Below are 24,870 nucleotides of genomic sequence, written 5' to 3'. Positions count from 1 at the left end.
AATTGCTTTCTAAGTCTTGTCCTTTGCTGAATACCAAGAAAACCAAGTATGATGTTTTTTTCTAAACAACTGGAGGTTATTTTGCATTTTAATGTCTTACTGAGGGACAAGGAGCTCAGTATTGTGTGTGCATTTCAATATCTTTTATCCAAGATGCCCAGGGTGTTAAGTTTGATCCTCCAAAATTCAAACAGACAAGACCTTATTTAAAGTTCGACTTTAAAAAAAATGAAGGTAATTCTTTTTTTTTTTCAGTGAAGTGTGTGATGATTCATTCTCACGGTTGAGCTTTGTTTGTTTACCTAAAAGTGTTTTCCTCTCATGAAAGGGCCTGAAATGTGCTGCCAATGGCAGCTCTCATTCTGATGGAAAAGCTGAGGGCCTTATTTTCAGGACATTCCTCTCAAGGGACCACAGTTGCTGGGTTACAGAAACACATCTCCAGTGACAGCCAGGATCAGTTTCTTGACATTGTCTTGGTTCCTTCTATGGATTTGATTATTCTCTGACGGGAAAAGTGACACTGACAGGCATAGACATGTCCTATAAGATGAACTACGGAGTGCAAAACAAACCGTAGGCTGTGTAGATATGATGTATGTAGGAAAAAGTGATGCCAGCTGAAAGACAAAATGGACGTTGTAGCCACAAAATGGACACTGTAGCTTAATTTACGCTTCCTGTCTCCGCTACTTGTTACAAAAGTTCACAAACTATACAAAAGTGATACAAAAGTATCACACTATCCTTGTTCATTTTGTATTTGAAAGACGGTGAATACTGTTTGGTAGTGTGTTGGTTGTGGGAGGACCAGCCACCAGCACATCTTTGACAGAAACTGGCTCAGCAGAAAAGTTCATAGCATGTTCCTCTAAAAGCTGCACAAAGGATCATTAAAATATTATATTGTTATCTAAGTAAAAAGTGAAAAGATGTGTTTTTTTTTACAGCGGTCTTACATTTACAGGTTATTCCTTTATTAGGGAGTAAGCATTTTCAAAGAGGTAAGTAGGTTTTCCACGTCTTTCCATGTCTGATTTTCTTACAAACATTGATACATCTTTTATATAACATACCTTCCATGACACATGCAGCCCATAAAGGAAACTATTGAATAATTCTCAGCTGTTATCACCTTCTCTGCCTGTGGTTCCTCAGTTTTAATACCTTGTCAGACACATTAAACTCCTCTGTGGTACAGCATTTCACGCCCATTCCCCTCCCTGCCTTGGATTAAAAAGAAAAAAATATATAAAAATCCCCTCTGCAAGCCATTTATAAATAGAACATGGTATCACTCTGAACATATTTTTGGATAAGGAGCTAAAGCTGCTAAACTTTTAGATTTTTCATTTTTTTCCCCCCCTCGCCTTCTACTGCTGCTGTCACCAGAGTTTTAGCATCATTTGTCAGAGGGCGTCATGCAGCCGTATAGCCAGCGTATTTGGATTCGGGTCGACCACCGAGAAACTGCAGCTCCAGATTCGTCTCAGTTGTTTCTATGACGCACAATAACAGGTTTTTTAATAGAGAAATCCAGAGAGCTCAACTTCAAAGGGGGTTAATTTAGATCCTCTCAGCATTTGCCGCTCTGCCACAACCTTTACATGAGAGTAAGGGAGGAATTTTACGGCTTTAATTTGTTTTTCTGCACTTAAACTTCAGAGAGAGTTTGGTTTTGCAGCATTAAAACAAAAAAGAAAATGAATAACAAGAAAAAAAAAAGAAGACGGATAATGTTCCCTGAAAAGAGGCAAAAACCTGGAGAATTAAATGACTGCGACCTGATTTCTCCTAATTTTTCTCTAGTTCTGCAGCTGAGAAGAAGATCGGCGTCCTGAGACACACTGCACATGGAAAATTCATGACATTTCCACACACTGCCAAAAATGAAAGCAGGGTAGGGTGCGTGGCATGTGGGAATAGATGAACTGTAAGGAGAGCCTTGGGGCTCTGCCTAATGAGGAGGATTAGGGAGCTGTGATGGGGCCGGTGTCGGGCGGCCCCAGCTTGGCCACTGGGAAACTGAAATAGGATGGAAGTGGAGGCGCAGGTCAAATTTCAGGCCAGATTGTTTAATCGACAAGAGCAATCGAGGGATGACGGGGTTACACTAACATGTTATCATCTCCTTGATAACCTGCTGAGAGAAGATGGAGCGAGAAGGCAATTTAAAGTCCAGAAATGTCTTTTTTTTTCTGCAGTTATATTTTCTACCCTCAGGGGCATATTTACACTGAATTACTTAATTTGAGAAGAACCTATTTTACGACTTTACTGTTCCTATTGTGACACGGGGCTACATATATTTTCAGAAGAAAGTGGCTGACCATTGCACATCTGACAGGTTATTAAAGAAAATTCTGCTATTGCAAAGTGAAAAACGACATTTTTGACAGCTTGCATTTGACTAGTAAAGTCTCACGACAACATTTGAGAAGAAACATGAGAAAGCCCAAGTTGCCAAGGGCCCCTACCAAAAACATTTTTGACTTCTTGGCTGGATGTGATCACCACTCAGTGAGCAAGTTTAGGCTAAAAATGTGATATGCTTTAAAGAAATTATTATGACGAGCATTAAAAACTTTGAAAGCTTTGGGAAAAGCTACAAAATAGCCACTGCAGTGCCATTGTCCAGGACTGAAAAACAGAATCTTTAAAAAAAGGAGTACATTTATTCAACATGGAAAAACACTCCCATGCTAAGAAACACTTTTTGCTCCTTCACTAGTGTTGAACTTATTGGCATCTTGAGTTCATAAAATTTCTGAAAGATAATTGCAAATATACTTTTTTGCAATTCCTGCTTTATTTTTAATTTTATTTTGCATCCTTTTAGCATTCAATGCTTAATTTTCCTAGGGTATGAACATAACATGACACAGACGGCCATTTTTGTTAGCAACTCTTAAAAATGGTGCACATAAGAGAACATGCCATTAAAGTAAGATAGATGTGTGTTGATATTTCTAAACTAGAAAATGGCTGCGGAGATGGAAGACAAAGAAAGTAGGTCCAAGCCTGAACCTAACAGTTTAAAGTCCTGTGATCAGACTGCACCTATTGCTCTTCTGCAACTTAAGTTGCCAGCTAAATAACACTAGATTGTAAAAGCCTAATAATTATCATAGAAGTAACAATTAAATGTAATGTGGCCCAAAGCTAATCCGTATGCCACCTTATTCCAAAAAGAAACAGGATAACAAAGGAAGATGAATTAAGAGACTCGAACTCCAGAGAGTTCATTTCCTAACAAAAGAAAACAAGCTGACATCGCCTGACAGAGATCCACCAGAACAAAGGGAAATTTTGTTATAGGAAATTTGCTGCAAGCAGTCAGTGCTGAGCTCAGATCTGCTGTCAGCCTCTTCACCTTAAAAAAAAATAAATAAATGTGTGAGCGAGATACAAAAGTACCGTGTACTGGTAAGATTATGTGAAATTATTGTGGCATGGTATAGCATAAAGTCTCCTTTATGGGTTAAAAATAACTTAATAGTGATATTATAAGTAGTTTTCACTGTTTTCTATTGAAGATTTCTAACTCTTAAAATACAATTTCTCATTATGTTCAAACAGTGGTGGTTTCTGGCGTCTTCACCCCCATCCCTTCCAGTTGCCAGAAAACAACCGGATGTTTTTTTTTGTTTTGTTTTGTTTTGTTTTGTTTTAAGTGCTTGGGCTGTCACTAGAAGCAGTAGACACCCAAATGGAAGCATAAAAGGTAAAAACAAAAGATAATTCTGTGCAATGTCACACCACAAGCAGTCATCTTTACAAAACCGCAAAAGTTTATCCTTAGAGTCTGTGTTTGCAGCAGCTGTTCACAGAAAATCCTGCTTTTTTTTTTTTTTTTGCAATTTTTTACTTGTGCTCAGTTCAAGCTAGTCATAAAATGAACTGAATATGCTCATACTTTAAAAAACCTTGCACATATGAAGTTCTTCAGCTGAAAAGCTTTCATACAGATCACTGCTAAAAGTGCCCACAAAAGCAACCTAGCAATTAGTGAAAGTAAAAATAATAAATGCTTGGAAATACTTTGTTTACTTCAGCCATGCTCCTGCAGTGGCTTTGTTAATGCCGTGCTCCTCGTCCCAATCCTTTCCTATATGGTACACCACTGCTTTGAATGCAACTCACAAAGACTGAATTAGAGGGTCCAGCATTAACACTGGTAGTGTTAATGGTATTTAATTGTAATATATCAATGCAGTTATTTATTTTTTTTTTGTTTCCAAAACAAGCAATATTAATGCATCACACTGACCAAAAATCTGTTCCCGTTTTTAGGACAAAACGCAGTGCGACATTCTTGTATTAACCCCACAAGGATACCAAAGAATTCAGCGATTTTGAGAACATGAAACCCAAGTTGCCTAGCAAATTACATCTTAGCTGCAGATTATTTCATAGTGTGCTAAGAGTCTCTTTGGCACCACTTAGCTAAAAGTCCTTATCTGTTTCCACCCTTTAGAAAGCAAAGGTGAGACAATCGTGGATTAACTCTTTGCCCCTGGGATAATTAGGAAGAATGACTTCTGCAGGAATAGCGCTAAATGACACCAACGTTCAATAAGAAAGAGAGAAAAACATAATGAGACAGAGGTAGGCCACATTGATTAATATTAAGTCATATTTTCTAATTTATTCTTTCTGGAATTTGCTGAATGATTGCTCTGCTAATAAATATTGTCCATTCATATGTTCCTTGTAGAACAGATAAAAGCTATTTTTTTTATGGTTAAATATGACGTATGAGTTTTATTTGAGGTTTTCTACTGTATGTAATTTGTCAGAAGGTCGTTTCTTCCACTTTAAATTTATAACTCAATATACATGATTGGATTTGACATGTTTGAATTGTTGTTTGTGTCCCACCGCAGTTAAAAAAAAAGAGACCTTTAGATTGTATGAACATTAAAAAGACGAAGTCTAGTGCTGTCTGTTGTTCTGCAACGCAATATTTGTTTACCGCACTTACACAATACAGTTATTGCTTGAAAGCTCTTGGACGTAACAAATATCGTTGGTTTTTGAAAGCAGATCCAAAGCATTAGATATATGGTGTGAATCAGTTCTCATTTTGTGTCCCTAATGTTGTATCAAAGTGTTTGCTTAGCAAAGTGGGAGTTTCTCACTGTGATGCATGTCTATCCGCAAAAAAACTGCATCTATAGATGTCTTTAACACAGAAATGCAGTGGAGAGACAATCTGTCAAACAGCCTTCGGTTTTAGCTGTCATGGATGATGATCTTAAAAAAAAGGAAATAAAACAGTCTGAATAATGTTTTCTGTCAGAGAAAATGATTCCAAGTGGAGGAAAAAAAATCTGACAGCTAAGTGAGACTCTGTGATGAATGGACAGCATGCAGGAATGCGGGTTTTAACAGATTTTATGCTTTAGAAGTGAGAAAATGTTCAGTGTGATGGATCTGCTATGATAAAATCTCAGGAAAAACCTCTGGATGTATAACATGTTTACCATTTATGTAGAAAGTAAGTGTACTTTTCAAATGGAAAAATATCTTATTAGTCAAGTAAAGTCACACCCACAAAAATAATATAAAATGAGTTAAAGGGCTACATTTCATAATAAAGATAAATAATTATAGATTTTAATGAGATATCTAGTTTTACACATGCTTGGGCTTTTAACGTCATTCGTTGAAACATCCTACAGCTTCTTAAGACCAAATGTTTGGTTCATATACATCACCTTACCAAACTGATACAGGTTGCCATGTTACCACCATCAATTTCTACTGTATTTCTTTGCAAAAATATCTCAAACACAATAAGACTGGATTAAGAGCTTCAGTGGAAACTATTGCCACAGATTTTAAGAATGAATTTAAGTCTCTGCAGTTGTGCCACAAGATGTTGTCCCCCCCCCCCAGAGTGCTAATATCAATCCCTTTTAAAATTAACACAATAAATAAATTTTCATGTTAGTATTTCCTTCTCTCTGATAGGATCTAGTTTACGCTTAGAGGCACGGTATAACAGATGTATAAAAAACCCAGCTCATTTAAATCGATTTCCTTTTGTGTTTTGTCCTGGTAGCTTTGTCAAAAAGTGTAGCGGGTCTTGTTGCCTTGCAGTGTTGGTAGTTTATCTCTGGTACAAAAAGACAAAAAAAGGGAGAAAGTTTGATATTCCTCCTGTTGCGTGGTTGACTTTATTCAATCACAGGCCTGACTAGATATATCTGGTTTAGGTAACCACAGTCTGAACCACGAGATGAACACTCTCCAATATCCAAGATCCAACTTAAGCCTCACATCATCAGCACACTGCAGAATCCCCACACACCCACCTGGTGCAAAATGAAGGGTGCATGATAATCTAAAGCCTAACATCTGTGCAAAACATCTCAGTCATAGCAATGAACACATTCATACTCACAAACACAGGCTTCTGCTGTTTGATCAGGTCAGGTATCCAAACACATATTGATTCATTTGAGAAATATAGGGTCCAAGTCCGCTTTGCATCTTCTTGGCTGTATTTGTCTCGTTTTGGTTTTTCAAGCCGCCTACAAAAAGACAAGAGAGAAGCACAACAGTAGGCTTGAAGCTCCAGTAATTTATCTTACAAAGTATTAAAACAGAGACAGGTGCTTTATTTTTTTGTTGTTGCTTTTTTTGTTATCAGATATGGCATCTGGTATTATTAGAATTAGGACATCAAATATTAAAAGTGCACTTTAGAGTCCAAGATGAAACAGAATAGCAGCTCTTCAGCTCACATTGGTTTCTGCATCCCTCCTAGTCTTTGATTTAAGCCTCCAGACTTAAAGGTCTGTTTAAGAAAAATACAGAAAGGTCAAAGAGTGGATGATTCACTTCCATATCAAAGGAGTCCGTCCCGACAACATTTGATCACTTTATAAAAAGGAGGAAATCATGATTTGTGCCGGAAAAAAAACAAACAAAAAAAGACATAGCGTTAACACATCCCCTCATTAAAATGCTGTGACCATGTCAGAGCACATGTCCTCCCAGAAACCCTCTCCCGCTTTTCATCCTAATGAGAGAAGATGAAAGCGTGCCGAGACTGAGACAGACAGGACGGGGTTTTAGCAATATTTATTTGGAAGAAGACTGAATGTTCTGGCTTCAGGTTGAGCTGTCCAAGGTGAGTAAACAAAAGCGTTCCCATTGTCCCTTTGCAATTAGTGCCATCTTTGTTGAATAATACACACATTTTTAAAAGCCAGACTACTCTTAAGACCCTCCATCTGCCAGACATCTAGACATGATACAAGTGGAAAAATACTGAAACGCCAATTTCATTTAAATTAAGTCTAAAAAATTACAATTAACCAGAGCACCAGTTATTATATCTTATGTATATTTGATAATGATTATTCCTGATTATTTTAACAATGGCATTTGACAAAATGTTGCTTTTTTCATAATTGGTTACTGCATTATGTTTGTTTTGTTTTTTTTGCCATGTAAAAACCCTGTAAAATGCACTATAAAAAAATCAACTTGACTCATTGGTAGAACTGACTGTCATGAATGCCAGTGCACTTCTGGAGGTTTTTCCAAATTTTCCTTAATCGTGTCAAGTTTATATAAGGGAGTGGGAACTTGCGCTCCTCAGCTGTCAGAGTTCTGGATGATAATGTACAGGCATATTGCTGTGACTGAGAAGTACGGATAGATATGGAGGTTGAGTAAGTAAGAAAAAAAATGCACATTTTACTTTACAGTATTGAAATCCATGGCTCCCAAAATCATGTTGTAATCTCAGATAAAAGTGTCATTAATCATATAGGACAACACAAAGGGTCCTACTCTGAGGAAATCCCTCCTACCTGTGGGAATAAATAAACACCGTCACTCAAGGGCTAAAGTATCAGATTATTAGATGTAAAAAGACTTCTTTGTATCATGTGATTTCTGACTCCCGCAGTGACAGCTACAGAATATCCTCCCACAAATCCAATTGACAAGCTCCCTCTGCAGTAAGGGGTTTGACAAAGCTCCAGAGATTTCCTGACTCCCTCGGTTGTAGTGGTTATTTGTTGCCAGGAACACCTCTGCTTTCATTCAAGCAACACAATATGGAAAATGAGATTCTGAAGCCTGGAGGTAGCGCTCTTCATTTTTCCACATACCCACCTACAGCAGCCCGAGCGCCCACCATATCTTGTGGGCTTTCTTTTCTTTTCAGGAGCAAACAGGCATGAAGTTTGTGAAAATCCAACCAGAATTGAGGCAGTTCGGGTTTCATTGTGTATAATTGAGACGCTGTAGTTGGTTCATATGCCGCATAGGTCACAAGCAGTTGTCAGTTTGATTTATAGTTGATACATTGAAACCATGAGGTTTCCCCCCCCCCCATTTTTAACACCAGACCACTTTTTAAGGACTTTGAAAACAACAAGTGCAAAACAATAAAACAGAATCAAGAGAACACATAACAAAATAGCAGATAAGAAGGTGAAACCAATTGAACAAGCAGGACAGAGAGTAAAACTAAACAAAACAAAACAAACAACAAAAAAATTCACAGAATAATGAATCAATATACAGAGACTAAAAGTATAAATAAATGTTGAAATACAGTAGGCGTCGTCTTTGAATACCACTTGCACTTGGAAAGTATTTATCTTTTCAATCACTATCTTTTGGGTCTATTTTCACAATTAAATTAGCACAACATTCATCGGTGAGTGTAAAATAACACTGAGACACAGCAGGTATGAAGACATGGCAAGAATGGAGCCTCGTAGAATAGAAGAGGTAAAGATGCAATTATTGAAGGTGACACCAAAACTGTCAGAAAGTTGGACCAAAATAGAGGGAAACTTGTGATGCCCACTCATTGTTCTAGCCATTAAGTAGTGAACTCTGCTGAAATCTGTTGAGTTTAATAGCACAGTTTGTTCACTGTCATCACAGTCTGTTGCTAAAATAACATAATTCAAAAATCTCAACAAGCTGTTTTTGTCCAATGGTGAATTTTAAATTCATACTGCAGCACGTACAAGATTGTTTGGTCATTTGGGAGGGAATTCACTACCTCTCTCATCTGTTAGAGATCTGTTTCTCATTATGAAACAGATAATACAATACTTCAGTTCTTGAAATGCATAACAAATAAATAAATCTCAACTAGGGTTAAAAATGACTAAAAACAAAGTGCATTGTTGGACTGTACTGTAACTGTTCAAGGGTGAGCTGGACAATGGATGGATGCTTGTTTTAAAGTATTCTTTTCATATTATTTTAGTCATTTTAATTGAACCCTTACTTTATTTATCTTGTTTTTAGTTTATGTCACAGGCATGCTTTGTTCAGCAGTTTGGGTTCACATTGTGTTTGCAAAGTGGGCTATAAATAATAAAATGTCCTCTTAAATGCACGCAACACAGAAGGACCCCATCAGGCTGGCAGCTTTGAATCTGCTACTTATACAGCTACAGTCGGAACCGATAAGTATATGTTTGTGTCATCAATCCTGGTGGGCACTGGAGTAGGAATGCATCATGCAGGCTGTAAATCATTCTTCCTGCATTTATTTGTCATGTCAGCATGTTGTGAACGACTCGGCAGTCCAAAGGGAGCCTTCAGGACTCTGTAGGGTTTAAATAAGGGTTTATGTGAATGCATAAAAAGCAAGGTCACATATGTTAAAAGGCTGATAATCCAAACGTTCGGTCTATGACGTATGACAATCATTAGAGAAATTAATACAGAAAAATATAATTTTTACTATATTTTGTTAGAAACATTCTGCGAAATAAACTAAGAGTGTAGTTGGCTTTTGGTGAAATATCTTGTGGATCATTGGATGGAGGAGCTCCTCAGGGGGCATGAATGTTTTAACAGTTCATCTTTAGAGCATTTTAAAGTTTTTGACCAATAAGTAGCACTAAATGAAAAGGTTTTGTGGGCTCCAAGTGTGCTTCATTCCTTTTGGTGTGTAAATACTCCAGTGTTGTGTGGAGTGATGTTTTTGCTTCTAAAGTGATGTTTGTGAAATACTTTCATATCAAATACGATTAAGAAGAATACAATCAATGGATTACTTCTGTTTGTGAGCATAGTAGGGATGTTAAAGTAGGTATAGTCGACACTTTTACAGTCTTACAAATTGGGTTCAAAATATGAATATGATTATGTTGCCTTTTTTTTTCAACAGCAGGCATGAAGTTGTAAAAATCCTCCACAATTATGCTGTATGTAGCTTTGCTCGTCTCTCAGTCAACTCACAAGCTTCTCCGCCACTGATGGAGAGACGCAGCCCTGCAGAATAATGCTGCCATCTCCCTTTATTGCCCTAAATATGGTTTGTTCATGCTGATGTGCTGTGTTAATATTCTGATACACATAGAAGGTTGAACCTCAGCCAGAACATCTATTAAAGACTAAAACCGGGAGCCGACTGCACAGGAGAGAAGCAAAAATAACTAAAAAGATCTGCCTCCCATTCTGCTTTCAGAAATTCTAGGAACCACCAGCAAACCTGGCAGAGTAAAGGGTTCAGCTAGGAACATGTGGAACAATCAGATCTCTGATGTGTGATGGAGCTTGGTTATTAAGGGATTTACGATGTGAGCAGGAGAGATCTGATTTCTATTCTGGATTTAACAGGGAGATAGCGAAGGGAAGCTAATATAGGAGAACATATGACGTCTCCCTTTTGTTTTCATCAGTACGCTTGATGCAGCGTTTTAGATCAGCTGAAGGATGGGTTGTCAAATACTTCATGAAATATTTAAGTATTGCTTTAAAACAACCACAGCAAGACGTCTTTACAGAGCCACTTTACAGAGCGGACCCCACTTTAAGCTACTGCTTGTCTTTCACTTGTGTGAAACAAGCTGTGTGCCACTGACTTCGATGGCCTTTTAACACTGAAGATACATTTCAACAATCCGGTAGTAGAGAAGGCATCACAGAATCCTTGAAGATTTGCGACTTTGTCAACTCTTTAAAGTTTCTTCACGAAGGCTACACGTTGTTACTCCATACCTGTCCAAATTTGGTCCATCAAAGACCTGCAGAAATGGCCTGTAAGTCACATCCAATATTTGTCTGCAAATACCCATCACGGTAAAATGACAGGTAGCTGGATATCCTGCGACATCTTCTATCTGCAGGGATTTGCATACGTGTCATCTGAGCTGCGAACGAGGCGCCTGAAAGATTTGGGGTCAGATTAAACACTCTGTACATCCTGCTGTTGTTTTGATCTCTGCAAAGGACTCGGCTTCATGAATGCTAATGAAAGGTGGAGCTGTTCATAAAAATCACTTTACCGACTATTCAATGTCATACAAGAAGGTGTTATAGCAGTCGTGATGATCCTCCAAAGTCATTCTTAAAAGTTCATATATAGATATAGTTGAGCAATAGCTCGAAGGGAAAAAAATAATGCTGATTCGGTCAGATTTGGTTTCCCTCAGATGTGCACATGGTTCCGAGTGAGACCTAAACTTAACGGGTTTGCAGGTTTTTTTTTTCCTTTCTTCTGTGATTTGATCAAGCAATGCGCCCATTTTATCACTTTCTCACCCAACCTAAACAACTTGCTCCATCCATTTTTAAATACACAGCACTTATTTTATGTGCACATGATTTATCGCTGTCTGACTTCAGAGCAGCCGTTAACTTGCTCTCACAGCTTTTCAAACCTCCTCTGCACTGAACCTGCTGTGTTCTTACAACATCGTAGGCTGCTATGTTTAGTTCTGCTGCTCACGGCATGTGAGTCAACTAAATGAGCCTTTTGCTCCATAATTCACGTGTTAAAGCAAAAAAGAAAAAAAATCATGTTGAATTGAATTAACGTTATCTCAGCTGAAACCAGCTGCTGTTTGACGATCATCATGATGCACAAGTCTCATTGCATAAGTGGAGTTGTTTAAAGAGTCGAGGACTTCTCTGCAAAGCAGCTTGTGTGTAGGATGGCCATCAACGTTCCATTAGTAAATGTTACATGAACTAAATAAGGAATAGAAGATTAACCTTTAGCATATTAAAAGATTGTTATCCAAGGGGTGGCACATAGATGAGCAGAATATTATGATCTAAATTTGTGCTGAAACATAAAGCCAAACACAGACCAAGCTTTTTAAATTTACAGAACTAAATGTTTGCAGTTCCTCAGCAAAAAAACTGCCACCCAAGCTGGTTTTCCAAAATGGATCATCTAAAAAAGTTAGCAGAGACGGTGTGGCATATTGTAGAAAGGACTCCTGACTCTTGTCCTACAATAACAGTAGATGTTAACAAATCAAAGAGCCTCCGGGACAAAATCTTGATACACGGGACCTTAAAGGGCCAGTATTATGTATATTGCAGGTGCATAGTGCTATTTTATTGGACAATCAAGTAACTGTGTTATCTTCAGTTGTTATAAAAATGGAGCATATATTAAATACAGCTTATGAGAATTTTGACTTTGCATTATGACGCCTTGAAATTGGCCTCTGTCTCTTTAAGAAACTCCTGCTCTTTCCAATAGTCCGCCTTTAGAATATCACTGCAACAATGCATTTTTATTATGCTGTTAACATCATTAAGATTGAAAATTTCAGCATTAATGTCAACATGGTTTTGTTAGGGAAGGGTTTCCAGAAGAAAGCCTGTTTTTCTCTAAAAACAATATGATTGCTGAGGTTTGCAAAGCTGCATTTGACTGAGTCACAAGATGTCTGGGACAATGTCTGTTGTACAGATGCAACCAAAATATAGACTTTTGGCCATAATCAACAGCACAATGTTGGGAGAAAGACAAAATACATCATATTGGCACAAATACCTCATTCCAACTGTTAAGCATAGCAGTGACTGGGTGATGATCTTGGCTTGTTGTGCACCTTGTTTTCAAAAAATCAACTATGAACTCCAATTCTTAATGTAAAAATAGGTGCATCTAATTTTACGTTAAGCTTTTCGCATTAAGATTGGTTCCTATAACTGTTACTCCAGCATAATGGTAAGAAGAGGAGTGTATTTTTAAGGTCTGCTTTCTTCCAGATCATCTTAGACGGGGTACATGCTCCCAAACGTTACGTGTCTGTTATAATTTCTCCAACATATGTTCACATTTATGAACTGTTCTGAAAACAATGCTCTAGTGGAGAAGCAGCTAAAGGCAGAAAAAATGATGTTTACTTTGTGAGTGTGAGTTGGGGACATTGACAGGGAACAAAAGAGCTGTGTTTGACATCACAACAGATGTGGCATATAGATTGTGTATTTATAGACTCATTGTTATGCAAAGAAGCTCCTTTTGGTAGTATCTAAGTTATGTCCTTGAATGAGGAGCTTGGGCAGGTTTGAGTGTGTGCGTGCGTGTGTGTGTGTGTGTGTGTGTTAAACTCCTTAAACGGTTTACTTTTGTACAAATGATTTTAAAGGAATATTTAAAGGCTTTTTATAAAGAAACCCATGTTCGATGTCAAATTACTACATAGGCAGATTTGATATGCAGGATGTAAGTTTAACATGAATTACAACCAAAACAGATTTTTAAAACAAGCATATTCTCATTTTATCCCCCAACAGACATGTGTGTTAAAATTGTTTGGACTTACTCTGTTAGTATGAAATAATATCTGTGTGTGTGTGCGTGTGTGTGTATTTCTCATTAAATAAAGAGCAGCAGAGCGGCAGTATTAAATGTAGGTGGTGTTACAGAGGTGAAGCTGCTCTCCTCGGCAGCAGGTCAGTCACAGACGACAAAGGTTGGCATTTTTAAAGGTCAGCTCACACAATGTGAATGCAAGGTAACTCTTCCTCCTCTAAACCTCTACTCATGGCACCACCACCTTTTTCCTTTCCTGCTGGCAGATAACTGGTAGGTCATGACCACGCTATTGCTAAGATGTTTTAAATGCTTCAATTTTAGCTTGTCCTCACTTGCATACAACTAGAAGGTTTTTTTTCTTTTTCTTTTTAACTGAATGAAGAGAAACATGCATGTGTTCCTAATAGCAATAGGAAGCACGACTTTTACAAAACAACTTTAACACCCCACCTATGGTCATCAAAAATGGAGAAATACTGTGATACAGAATACACAATGAAATGAGATTCCAATGTGTTGTGGCCCAGTTCTGATTTAGAAATTAAGGCAAAATGCTCCTTTATCTGTCGGCTACTTAAGGTGCTGCATCGAAAAGAATAGGCTTAATTAGATCAGGCATCTGTTTGTTTCTGGCAGAACCAGAACTCACTGGATAAACTAGAAATGCCACCAGTGAACGGATGGATGGGTGGATGACTTTAGATAAAATTGAATGGCTTCCATCAGCAACAATTGCAGCAACATTATTAGAAGATATAATTTTTTAAACAAATCTGCATTTAATTTGGGAAAATCAGCCTCATTCCAACATAATCCTCCAAAGAATCCCTTTGGTATTTTGCTTTGAAATAAGATAATCAACAGTCCGGAAAACTAAACATTTTCCAAGGGAGGTTTAAAAGGTTTAAAAACCATTAGCCTGAACAAGAATTAATTTCTTTAATCCTGCTATAATCATCTAACCTCTCTCCCTGGGAACCATTTTGGAGCCTTTAAAGATGGGTTACTTTCATTGATTTTATATGGAAGTTACAGATCAATACTGACTTAATTAGACAACGGACACATTGAGTTTTAAACAGCACCTAATTAATCTTATAACAAATGCTCTGGGTCTGCTTTCAGTCCTTTTCCTCGTTGGTCAAAATGAGAATAAATCCCCCGGCAGGCATTGCTAACACCGACCTTCGTGTTGCACAAAGAGCTCCTGCTCTTTTTGCATTACATCTAATTAACTTCATGAGATCCTGCATAAAATATTCCATTAAAAATTCACTAAGCTGTCAGTCAGAGGAATATGACTGAATAGCTTTGCTTCCCTTTGATGAGAGTAGTGATGTTTGTTGGTAACACTGCAGCTTTATCGCCTCCTGAACACTGTTCCATCCAGCTGCTGACAGCAAAAATAAACAATAACAAAAAAAGAAAGAGATGCTGAAGCACAAAAATACCAGAACCGCCCCAGAGAGACTTGAATAAAGAATCAGGGTCGCCTCTAAATTTAGCTTTGGAAACAGCACGCAGCAAGCATCCTCTGATGATGATGATGATGATGATGATGATGATGAAGGGAGTATGAAGTTTGCTCCACATTTGCATGACGTGCGACTTTTTTGTTTTCTGGCAGTACAATGTATGTATGTGTCAGTTAATTAGATGGGGAGAGAGCAGATCCCTCCATCGCTCGCTTCTTTGATCAATAAAACATGATGGATTTTGTCAGAAGTCACTTGGAAAATATAATTAAATGGATTTTCTTTCATATTTAATGTAATTCTCTCCAAATTGCTGTTTTAATGAACTTTGAGTGCCTTGGTTGAATAGCATTATTTGGTATGAATCAGATGTTTTTCTACTCTTGGTGCTGAATTGTGATACTGAATTGTGAAAACACAATTTACTTTGGCACTAGTTATAAAACTGCTACTTTCTCGGCACCAACTCTTTGCAAGCAAAAGAGTTATGAGCTGGAACAGCTAAAAATATACACTTTCTTAATTTATTTGACACTTTGTAAAGATGCAAAGTTGCCCTAGCAGATGCTATCACATAATGCACTTTGAATTTTGACCCAATGGTGTTGCCGTTGTAGATTTGCTACTGGGTAACAGTTACAAAATAACAGCCGCAATAAAGTAGCCTCAGACAATAGGGAATACATGCCTATCAGTATTTAAATACATTTAAAATTTGGCAAAAAGTTTTAAATGCATTGTTGGTGCTGTATTAGGCTTGTCCATATTAGTATATCTCTAAGTCTTACTGTTATAGCACAAATGCTGATCGTTAGCTCTTAGGATTCTACTCAGTCATCAGCATTATGATAGCGGACTTTAAAAATAAAAAATAAATAAATAAAAAGAATAAGAATCCAAAAACAACTATCTGTGTATTGGATCCAAAACACCAAGGGTGACAAAAAAAAAAGTGCATTCTGCTTTAAGACAGAGCAGTTATCACGACCACCTGGAGACACCCAAACACCAAAAGCAAAGTCAATAATCTTTAAATCATTGCTAAACCTGTTTCAGTCATTTACTTCACTATCAGTTCAGTTTCAACAGCTGTCTCTAAGGAGCTCATCCCATTCCTCCTCGCAGATCCTCTCATATCACCTCAGATTAGATGGGAAGCCTCTTTGAGAAGTCTTTTTTTAGCCATCTTCTGGGTTAAAATGTGGGCCAAAGTTCAGTCACACACACACGCACACAAACACACACACACGCACACACGCACACACACACACATACACACACACGAAAGATTTCCTGAAAGATGCCCCCTATGCCAAGTGGCTGTAATCTCTGGGAAGCTTGTAGTCTTCCAACACCTCTTTGTGTTTGTCTACAGTCATTATTTTTACACTTTGCTGCTGAAAAGGGCCCCTAAAGCAGAATGTTTTCCTCAGGGGTCTTTAGAGTGCTGCTGTGAATTTCTTTTTTTACTTCACACACTGTGAAATGTAACATATTATGCAAACTACAGAACACCAATCCGTGGATTGGTGTTCTGTAGTTTGCATAATGTGACAGATTGTACGTGTACAATCTATCACAACACACACATTATTATATAGAACTTTCTGGCAATCAGTCATCTGTAAATACTCATACTTTTACCCTACTGTAATATCTCCATAGAAAAAAAAAACTACATGTTTATGGATTATGTAATTTACTGTCTTTATCATACTGCTGTCAGTCTTATCAATTGGTAATTTGTTGTTTATCAAACTTAAGGATGTAATTGTCTGATGTTAAGAGCGAAAATGTTCCATTTCCACGCTGAAAGCTCTCTATCTACAAAAGCTTAATTTAAGACAATTTCACAGTAATCACACTTAAATTAAATGAAGGACTCACTAAAGTGTCTGACTTTCAGCTTGCTGTCGACATGTCTTTATTTTAGGAATCCTGAATAATTGCATACCTAGTTATAGTGTTTGGTTACTTAAATGTCCCCTTTGTTCCAGTTTGCATCAGACTCAAAGAAGATTTGATTGAGTGATTCTCACCTTGCTTTTCTATTTTCCTTTTGCTGGCATAGAAACTTTCATTTTCATTTCTGAATGATAACGCGGGACTGTAAAATAGTTTTAAACCACTTTTTATTTTCCTTCACGCTAGAATTAGTGTTTTCATCTAAATATGCTAATTCTGGCATATTTACTATTGCAATGTCAGTACCATGGTCCTGTTTTCTGTTGAACAATGCAATCTGACAGGGTGCTGGTTGGTGAACACTGAAAATTAAGAGCAACCAAATTCAAAGGCCTGAAAGGCCTGAAAGGCCTTCAGAAAATCTGGACAATTGATACTAGACCACTTCAAAGATTATAAGAAAGTCTGACTTCTTTAAAGAAAAACATGAGTAGATTAAAAAATTGTATAAGACTTTAGCACAGCTCAAATGTTAATGAAGGTGAAACTGAGTCATAGTTCTTTGAGAGTGGCTGTCTGATCAGCTGTCAGCTTCACATCGAGTACTGTTACTCAAAACCCAACCAAAGTGGCTCTGTTGGCTTCACAATGTCACTACTGTATCCACACTGATTTACATCACAAATATTACTCAATGTATTGTTTTTACACAAAGCAGGAGAAGAATGGCAGTTTTAAACAACATCTTGTTCTAAGTGAAGCAAACTAAAGGTGAACGCCATACAATCTAAGTGAATTAAAGGAAACATCCAAGCTGGTTTTCTATCACTTATCAATACTTTAAGACCTCAAGACCTCATTTTCTCCTATCTTCTTCCCTCGTTTTGATTATGAAACTTCTGCCTCACAGTCATGAAAGGACTCAGATGTGTCTTTCTCTTTCTTGATGAAGAGTAATGTTGAGCTAGGGGCTGAAATACGTTTAAAAGACAAAAAAATCCAACCAGTTTTGCTCGAAATACTGCAAGAAAATCTGTATTAATGTGAAACAGCAACGGACATGAATTTATTTCATTGGCTTACACTGAATATTTTGCTCTTTTTGGAATAATTTTAGAGCCGACACTCCAATGACACTCCAAGCACAGCAGCTATGAAAATCTAAACTTTACTGAAGAAGTAGTCATAATAGGAGTAGTGGACATCTCAAAAGTTTCAAACACTTTACCAGTCCACATATTTGTCTCACAGAAGTTAATGAAAATCATTCACAGGTTTGATGTGTAGTAATTATATTGCTCCAATAGATCTTTTGCCAAATCAATTCCCTTCTAATCAGGATGGAGAAGAAATGTTTATGAATATTTTTAGTATGGTGACAATAAAATGGATGTTTTTAAATGAGGATATTACAGTGATGGTCAATAGTTAATTTGGAAGAGTTTGCCAATCATTCTTAAGTGATCATTTGTTCTTTGAGAAGTTTAAGAATATAGTTTAATTAAAAAAAAAAAAAGAAATGCTGTTTTAATCTAATACTATGGTCACAGATTCCAGGCCATGGTGAAATAAAACAGGACATTTAACTGGAAAGTCACTTGGATGTTTATTATGGCGTACCATAATAAGTGCCATAGCACAGACATTGCATTCAGGTGGAAAATGAGAAACAGGCAGTCACCTCTTTCGTCTCGAAGACTTAAAATTCACTGTTTCAGTATCCAGGAGGTATTAAAAAAAGTGAGAAGTGCAAAAAAATAAATAAATTTAAAACAAAATCCACTGTCTTCTACAGAGACATTCAGGCTGCTATGAATAGACAGACCGATATAGATAGATGCCATTGTCATTGTGCTCCTATGTATTTTCATATTCCTGCTCATTTGAAAATTTCATACTCAACATTTCCAGGTATGAAAAAAGATGTCCATTTTTATTTTTACCTGAGATGTTTTGTCACGATCACAGAGGAGTTCACCCAGTGCCAACTACCACAGACACCAGGACAACTCAGTGTGTTACAGCAACATTGCCCTGTCTTATAGTTTTGAGTTTTTAACTTGCCTCTGGTGTCATGTTAGATTCACAACATCTCAGAGTCAAAATCAGGATCTAAATTCTGGAAATACACATGAAGACCAATAATCACGGTGATTGATCCATAAAGGACATGTGTATACATATGTATTTCCATTGTCTGGAAATTGCCGATGTTTTCATTTTCAAATGTTGGTTGGGGAAAAAGTTGCATATTTAGACGTGGCGTCATCGTGCCCAAATAACACAGTCCTCAGTGCTCTGCTACGAATCACCTTATGGCTTTTGTTCACAAATTTGCACATAATTTTGGAGATTTGAAATGGAATATTGCGTAGCTCTGGGTGCACAGATGCCTTCGGATCAGCTGCCAGCCGATTCTCCAAAAGACCCATGACGAAGGGAGATTTGAGTGGATACCAAGAATCTTAATTTTCTGCTCTGCTTCACAGCTCTGTTTAGCAGGTGGAAAGTTGTAGTTTCATTTACTTCTTCATTACATTTGTGAATAATTTTGATTAAAACATTGCATAAATGTAAAATATGCAGGATACACATTTTTAAGGGCTTTTTGTTGACCTTATTTGACCTTTAAGGTGAAAAGATGCAATGATATTGGTACACAATGTAATATCTCACCGTTCAGACAAATATAGAGACTGTTACAACGCCTCCGAATATCAAACTAAAAAAAAGCCTTTATTATCAGTCTACTTATGGGGAAGTTGAACCAATTTGAACTCCTCAGTCCAAATGGCAACTGCAGGTGTCATGGGATTCTGTAATACTTGGGCCATAATATCACTGCATTGCAGTGGCTGGAACCTTCATTGTCATCTGTACACCTCGCATACTGCTGGGCAACTGCACACAAATTACCACCCAGCCTCATCCAAACTCACAATGTGACCCCTAGCAAACTTCATCCACTGCTGTAATGCTCTCTGAGCTCTCTCCAAGTCACTCTGTTTTATGTTGTGTAAAAACCTGCACAAATAAACCTGACTGAAGTGTGACTCAAAGGAGCAACAAAGTTGGACCAAATTGCTCGAAATCTAACAACTAAAAGACCTCGGGAGTAAAACATTTGCAGCTGACTCTGTTAATTAAAAAGACACTTCATAGTTTTACTTGTTAATTGCCTTTGTTATTAATGAAGAAACACATACTAAGCAATTATTTAATTCAGTCTCAATTTAAGTGTCTTGTTTGGCTATAATAAAGCTAATTAACAATGCTTTGGACTCTCAGACACCAAGAAGCTCTGAGTTTTTTTCTCTTTCTTCTATATCTTGTGGGGTTACTCAGCCTTTTTAACAACATGATCTAAACCGATCAAATCAACTCATTTTGTTTAAATATTGGCAATCAATAAAAATAAAGTTGATTTATTCAGGAGCCTCAGTTATTGAACACTTATGTACATCAATGGTTTAAGTATAATTAATCTTTTCTCTCTGCTCTGGTGTTACATTATAATGAGCATCCTAAATTTTGCTTTCTTAATTGGATTTTCTTAACTACTACGTAGCTTTTCATTACTGAGCACCAGCAATTCAATTAACCTTTTTTCAACAAGAGTCTCAACTGCACAACTTAAAAAAGTAACTGCACAACCCAAGTGAATTAAAAACAGAGCCCAAACAAGTAGCATTAGGCTACTATCAAGTACTTCTAATTTTCTGTTTAGTCTTATTGGTTATTGCAGAGAGTAATTGTGTGCACCTCAAAATGGTTGGAATAATTTATGTCTTTGCTTGTCATTTCTTATAATTTCACAAAACCCCAAACCATTTTTTAAAGTACCTTCATGCAACAGTAGTTTGATGCACCGAAACTTTCATCCAAACTTGGAGAAACTGCTAAGTGCTAAATATGAGATGAGGTTCCAGCCAAAAGCTGACCCTCACATTCAGGAGACACAATCGGGTTTGTATTCCTGGTTGTAAAGCAACATTACAGATATATTGAGTAAAGATATTACATGCTGTGCCAAAATTTACCCAACCAGATGTGACATTTTTCAAGGTTTTGTTAGCATGTGGAAAGGCTATGGATATATTATCGTAATCTCTGTGGAATGTTGGAGGGTAATGTTTTTCTAAATACCATTGGAACGCATGGTTTCCTTTTTAAGTAATGAGCCTCATTTTTGCTGGGTGATGAAGTCTGCCAGATCTGCCCCTCGTCACGGATTGTCTTGAAAATAAATGTAAGCATTTAATATTTTTTTAATGTGTTGAAAAAGACCACGTTAAATGTCATTGGGCTTAGGGATAATGATTTGAATTTGTAATCTATGACAATTTTATTTTTAGACATATTCGAAAGCATTAATCTGATAGACTTCAAACTGATTCTGACTTACAAAAAAAAAAAAATGACTTGTGAACAGGAGATGAAGAAATACTGATTCATGTTTGGATCATCATGAGCTACAGCTCCTTTCTCCAGACTGAAGACTTTGACAAAAGGACATCTAAGGCAGAAGTTTGTACATTTACATTACTTTTTGACATGGTACAGCAGTATCACTAGCTAAAAGTCCAAAGAGATGGTGAACATTTGAAGCTGCTTCGTCAGTGCTCTCCTTCCTGCGAACAATCTCACACAAACTTTGAATGAAAGCATCTCTGGGTGGGAACATATGGTAGAGCCCCAGGAACTATCTAACCACACGTCGTCGTCTGAGATGCAGTGACGCAAGGGTACGAAATCCCTGCCTCATGCAAGTGAAAAATGCAGGCGACGTGCAGCAGGTGAATAAGGACGGTCAGATTTGTTTCCCCCCAGGGTGGGCGGGTTAAGGAGCTAATATACCGCACCGGAGATACTTGACTAAGGTGTTTACGTGGCTCTCGTTTAAAATGCTACATCCCTGAGGCTCATGGCTCTGTTCATCAAGTACATTGACAGTTTTAGGACAAGTTCATAAACAGCTGCCGTATGAGGCTGTGATATTCAAGGATGCCACAGTCTAGAAATTTTCTGATCAAAAGCTCAGTCATAGGAGTTTAAAAATGCTGCCTAGGAAACTGTGCTACATTTTATACTAAGCAGCACTTTATTTGATTTAGGACATGGAATTGATTTATTTGGTGACACATAAACATATCATGCTACGCTGACTGCTTCAGCGTAAAAGGCTTCCTGCCAAAACATACGTCAACAGACAATTTTTTCATAAATCCAGGTCAAATCAGGTGATTATCTGTGTATTATCTGTAGCACATTTTAGATGGAAAAAAAAAGAAAACACAAACCAAGTTTTTGAAATACGTCACATTTTCCCTCACACAGATATCTGTGCTACACAACCACTTATGTATTTATATGGACCTTAAAGCATATAGAGATCTGTTTAAACCTTTCATACAACAACAACAACAAAATGCCTGATTTACTCTAATTGAAATTTGTTAAGTCTTTTAAATGGTCACCTATGTCAATAATGACAATCCACCAGGCATTGCTCACAATAATGTAATCAGTTCTGGTGAAAAATATATTTTCCCAGACCCAAAGTAAATGATTAAATGGCAAATAAAATGGATACAAGACAGTTAATAAAATGGATAAAGACAAAGTGAAGTAATCAAAGAGCCTGAACTCATTTTAATGAAACACAAACCATCAAATGAGTTACTTTATACTCACTGTCTCTGCTGGGGAACAGCATATTGAGATTACTAACGTATGTTATTGGCTTTTATTAAAATTAAAATCATAACTAAAATCTGTCTATATAACTTTGGGTGGTGGTCTTTCATGAAGATCTTTATTAGCTTCATCAATTAAATATTTTAGAGTGAATATTTTGCAGCTCAGAATGAATATCAGTTTCTTGACAAAGAAAAGCTGAATAGAAATTGCCCTGGGGACAAAATTACCGAAATGCAAATCTTGCTGCCGCTGAATCCGGAACATTAAAAATATATTAGATTTCAGATGTCAAATTGCACTGCTTTTTATTTCCAAGTCAGCCTTTCACTGCATGTCTTTCATGTGAGGTTTGTAAAAAATGGTCATTTATTTTAGAACAACCTTATAAAGGTCATTGCCAGTCTTTTAAGTACAGATACGAAAAAGAAAGTTGCTTAGATTAAATCGCACTAAAGCATGCAGGAAGATTATTAATCACATAATGCACATAAGTAAGCTTCCGATACAAATACACACAACTCGGTTTACATAAAAGAGAACACAGTAACATACCATACACATTTATATTTATAGCAGTTACAAACATGGGGGCTCATTATTTCTAATTAGCTCAACCTTCTATCCATTTCCTGGTTTAAGGTTAAAGCTATTAATCCAGAGGTAGTGCTAATGTCAATTTATTGAAGGAATGTTCAGAAAACCAGACAGCTGTATGTGAGTAGACTACATATGCCTATTTATAGTAGCCCATTAAAGCACTTAACAGAAATAGCAAATCAGACAAGAGGACAGCAGCTCAATGTTAACCAAAACTGGACAATAACATTTTACAACATAAAAAAATAAAAAGAAAAAGAAAAACTATTCATTTTGATTCCAGTGGCAGAATTTTGATGGTATTATCATAATTTGCTTTAAACTGCATAACTCCATGAATCCATTTTGGTTTCAAATTGGTGGTGGAGCTGGTGGTATACTGGTACAGGTGATATTTTCATAGAAAATTTTGGGCAAGTTGTTGCTGATCACTTGGATCCATTTATGACAAAAGTGACACCAAAATCTGACTGTTACCTCTGGTAGAAATATGGACCATGCCACAAACCCTAAATCATCTAAAGCTGGTATTCTGAATTTGATGATGCTCTAAAGCAGTGGTCCCCAAAGTCGGTCCTCGAGGGCCGGCATCCTGCATGTTTTAGTTCTCTCCCTGGTGGTAGTAACAACCTTTTCAGCATGTCAATGTTCTTCTTAGGCCTTCTAATGAGCCATCATTTGATCCAGGTGCGTTAAACTAGGGAGAGAACTAAAACATGCAGGATGCCGGTCCTCGAGGACCGACTTTGGGGACCACTGCTCTAAAGGCATCCATAGTCACTAGATCTCAGTCTAAAAGAGGACCTATGGAGAAAGGTGAAACAGGAAATTCACATCCTGGATTTGCAGCAGACTAATCTGTTGTAACTGCATGATGATGTCTAAATGGACCAAAACCTCTAAGAAGAAAGGCAGTTCTGAAGACAAGCGGTGGTCTAGCCCATTGGATGACCACTGCTGGGGAAAGTGTATCTTAAATTTTACTCATAAATGCTGAGATGACCAGAATTACTGTAATCCAAGTGCAATTCACAAAGCAAAACGAACTAAACATAAACTCTTTAGGTAAAAAAAAACAAAACATGAATACACCAATAAAATACTTTGTGAGTCTCATAAATAAAGTAGCATAGATCAAAGTCCCAGAAGTACAATTTGTATCCAGCCTGTTTTTTTGCTGACTCTGTACAATGGAATATCCATCCTTCAAAGCTATTTGTATTACCTTCCACTACCAACACTGTTTGGTGGAATATTCTACGATGTACAGGGCCTAAAGCGAACAGCAGGGACCCTCACCTCATCTTCAGATACCATGATGTCCATGACAGTTCCCTGAATTTCCTATAAAGTAAGAAACATTGCAGGGAGAGCAGTGAGGTGGAACTAAAGGGCAACAGGAGGGATGACATAAGGAACAGAAAAACAAGGAAGCAGGGAAAATGGATGAAAAGAAAAAAATAATAATTACAAAACATTTATGAGAAGTAGAGAAGTAAGAAGAGAGGCAAAAAGTCCAGAGAGAATCTCTCCAATTAAAGTTTCCATGTGGTGCCTATGAAAAGTATTCACCCCCTTGGAGGTTTTACCCTTTTCCTTGCTTCTAAAACGATTTATGTTTTCGCATCCACCTGA

General features: G+C 37.2%; 1 protein-coding gene across 3 annotated transcripts in view; it reads right to left on the bottom strand.

The window, feature by feature from the left end:
* Positions 1 to 24,870, bottom strand: part of LOC103154267 (leucine-rich repeat and fibronectin type-III domain-containing protein 2) — a 133,885-nt gene that overhangs the window by 59,760 nt on the left and 49,255 nt on the right. For 2 of the 3 annotated variants that reach the window (XM_007575486.2, XM_016662390.1), the window contains exon 3: positions 6,410 to 6,539. The exons of the other annotated variant lie outside the window; for it this stretch is intronic. The gene's annotated coding sequence lies outside the window, so the exon portion shown is untranslated. The remainder of the gene's footprint in view (positions 1 to 6,409; positions 6,540 to 24,870) is intronic. 3 annotated transcript variants of the gene reach the window in all.

This window comes from Poecilia formosa, unplaced genomic scaffold (assembly GCF_000485575.1).
Source record: "Poecilia formosa unplaced genomic scaffold, Poecilia_formosa-5.1.2 Scaffold8, whole genome shotgun sequence".
Classification (NCBI taxonomy): domain Eukaryota; kingdom Metazoa; phylum Chordata; class Actinopteri; order Cyprinodontiformes; family Poeciliidae; genus Poecilia; species Poecilia formosa.
Note: the sequence above shows the minus strand (reverse complement) of the source record. Positions and strands in the feature narration are given on the sequence as shown.